Source organism: Sciurus carolinensis, chromosome X (assembly GCF_902686445.1).
Source record: "Sciurus carolinensis chromosome X, mSciCar1.2, whole genome shotgun sequence".
NCBI lineage: Eukaryota > Metazoa > Chordata > Mammalia > Rodentia > Sciuridae > Sciurus > Sciurus carolinensis.
In genome coordinates, this window is record NC_062232.1 from 29,186,879 (window position 1) to 29,190,351 (window position 3,473).

Consider the following 3,473-nt stretch of genomic DNA (forward strand, 5'->3'; position numbering starts at 1 on the left):
TATGTTCCTCACTAAATCATTACTTACCAGTGGTAGGGTTATCTAGCGTGCTCTCTCTCTCTCTCTCTCTCTCTCTCTCTCTCTCTCTCTCTCTCTCTCTCTCTGTGCCATTCCATCCAGCACCATTTTCCACACTTAGTATATGGGTAATACATACTTCCATATCTGTTGAATGAACAAAACAATAAAAAAGTGTTAAATATGTCATCATGTCACCAGCACATGAATTTATTTTGGTAGATGAAAATGTATAATTAAACTCCATTTCTACTTTAGAAAGGGTTTTTGGGCCCCTAAGATACTCTCCAGAGAGTGGCATTAATTAGATGGGCTACCTGCTTTACTTTCCCTTTTCATTCTTTTTAAACCCATAATTTGGTTTATAAAACCAAACTTGTCATTATAGATTGTTTATAGAAACCTACACAAATTAATGCTTATTTATCATAAGACTCATCCTCTAGGATCAGGTACTGACAATTTCCCACCCTCCCCTTAGTTATCTCTATGAAAACCAAATATCAAGGTTGTGTGAAGCCAAGGAAATCCCATATAAAAACTGAATCTGTGGGTTTGCACTTTTGTCTGTGACTCTCAGAGCAGGTAATCCTGCTTGATAAGAATAGCACATTCTCTTTCTTTAGAAAGTTCAAAACAATGTGCTTGATCAACATAAAATCAAGGACAAAAGAAGCTAGTGGCTTGATTCAGACATTGGATGACATCAGGCTTGATTCTTACTTTACTGCTCTTGACTCTTCATTATCACAGTTGGATGCCTCTTGAATAGCACAGTCTCACTGTATGCAGATGAGTACCAAACTCATTTTCTTTCTTTTACAGAACTTTTTCTATCTTTAGATTGTTTCATAATATGTTGACTTGATGCTACCTCTCAGAACAAACAAATATGTGGTTTATAAAATGCCTCCACATGTGCTCTGAATATATATATATATATATATATATATATATATATATATACACAAATAATTTCTACAGTGGAAAATGTAATAAAAGCATGAATGCTGCCCAGAAAATATTTGTATTAATATCAAAAAATATCAAATTATTAATTCTGAAAATTTTTAAGATTCAGAATTTAAACTAATTAGCATTTTCTCAGTAAGTCTAATACAAAGCCACATCTCTAGTTTGCTTTTTACCATCATGCTTGATTAACATTTGTAAATATTTTATTTATGCATATATTGTTAACTATACATTTCCTCTCATCAAAGAAGTTAAATCTGAAGAGAAACAGGATGACATGATCAATGAGAGATGTTTATTGGACCAGAAACAATAGATTGGAAATAAGAAAACACAATTAAACTGATATGCTTCATTAAATGTAAACTAAGGAAGTTGGATTTTATTGTTTTTTTCACAATTGATAACATTATGATAACCCTGTGTTGGGGTTTAACGCCAGTCAATGCCTAGGAAGGCTTGTGGTTCCTGAATGTGAACTAACAAAGACTTCTAAGAATATGGAGGGAAGGAGGAGGAAAAACAGCCACTTTCCTTATCTCCAATCATTAGGTGGGAATCAAAGCAGAATGATCTTGGCTGTGAAATTATGTACTTATAAAATATCTGAAGAAACCCAAATGTGAAGATGGCATGCAATCTATTCTGTATGTATTTCCCCTGCTTATAGGAGTGGTGTGGCCCTCCATTTTGTCCTGGCCTACCACTGCCAAGGAAAGTGTAAGTAATTAAATGTCCAAACTCTCTCTGCTGAGTCTTTCAAATTCTTTCTTTTGGATCAGTAAATAGTACACTAGGGCTTTTGCAGCTCTGGGGTTGAATAAGAAAATTAGGCAATCACCAAACACAGGATTATGAAAGAAAATTGAAGTCAAATCAATATAATGTGTGCTACTGTACATTAAGATTTCTGTTTCATCTTGGGGATTTTAGTCTTTGTAGTATTTTCTAAGTAAATCTCAACGAGTAAATAATATAACTCCCTTGCAAGCTAGGTGTTCCATTCAATATGTTAATCTTTTTCTGGTCTGTAAGAAATCCTTTATTAAGTAATATTCTAAGAAGGAAAATGGTGTTCTAGTTGCCTTAATATAGTACAATCAAATTACTTTAATCTAACCTCAATGCAGAGAAATGTCATTCAGACTTAGGAAAACAGCCAGAGAACAAGAATATTTTAAAAGTAAAGCACATTTCTTTCTTAAAAATACAGAAAAACAGTTGAAGCAAAAATAAAATAGCTGGGTAATTTATTTTTGAAAATCTAAATGCTCCAATAAGAACTTTGTGCAAATAAGAACACCAATGTTTTTTAAAATTTACAAAAAGCATTTTTTTCCAGACTGACTTTCCTTACCAAATAAGTAAGGAAAGGCCTTACCGGAAAGTTAGTCTGGAAAATAACTCCTTTCCACAGTTTGACAATTATCTCGACTCAGTACAAGAAACAATTGTAAAATTCTTCTCTCCCTGACTGCCTGTAACAAATGTTAATACTGATTCAGAATTTGATAAGCTGTGAGTTGGCCTAATATTTGAACATGGTTTGGTGGGCAAATGCTTCTGTAATCTGCTGGTTTTCCCATTCTTCATGATTCATCTTTGAGAAGAACAAATACTCCAGTCTTCTTGTTCTTATTCATTCTCTTTGTTGTTACAAAAACCTTTCTTAGTCACAATGTTTCCTCATTATAAAAGCTTTGGCAATAGATATACTAAAATTGGAAAGATACAGATATTAGCATGGCCCCTTAGCAAGGATGACATACAGATTTGCAAAACATTCCGTATTTTTTAGCTGCTCTTGCCATAAGGAAAATAACTGGGTAACTATGTAAGATGATGAATACCTTAATCTGTTTCACTATAGTAACTATTCTACAGTGTATTTGTATCTTGTAACATATGTTGTATGCATTAAATATACACAATAGATTTTTTAAAAAAGAAAAAAAGTATGCAAACACCAGGAAAAAAAAAAAAAGAAAGAAAAAGCGAACATTTAAAGCTGTGAAATGTTTAGGAGTCATAAAAAGTGTATCTACGGTTCTCTGAAACCTTGATAAAGAATCATTTACATAGAATTAGAAGGGAAGGGCACCCTTGAAAAGCATACTTTGCAACTCTCTTCAGTTTTTCTTACTGTCATGGGAGAAAAGATGCCTCCAGAGAAGGGTTCAGTTGGATGAGTTCCTAGCGGGGAGGGGGAACTCATGAAAAGAGAGGTTCTTGGCATAGGTGATGGAAAAGAATTTCAGCACAAGACAGGCAAAGGTATACACAGAAGTTTTTTAGGAAAGTAGATATCCATTCAAGGGAGAATGCTGGCTCTCTCCAGAGGAAGAAGCCCTGACTTGGACTGGGGGTCCAATATTTATAGTAAGGGTGTATCAGGGGTCAGACTGGAGGTGGATCCAGGATAGAGCTGCACAATTTTGCACCAGTTTTCCCTGAACTTGCCTATTTCCCTCGTTTTACAA

General features: G+C 34.2%; 1 non-coding gene across 1 annotated transcript; it reads left to right on the forward strand.

The window, feature by feature from the left end:
• The first annotated feature begins 2,682 nt into the window (after nucleotides 1-2,682).
• Nucleotides 2,683-2,788, forward strand: LOC124972716 (U6 spliceosomal RNA). Its single transcript, XR_007106509.1, has one exon. It is a non-coding gene; the product is annotated as a U6 spliceosomal RNA (small nuclear RNA).
• The last annotated feature ends 685 nt before the right edge of the window (nucleotides 2,789-3,473 follow it).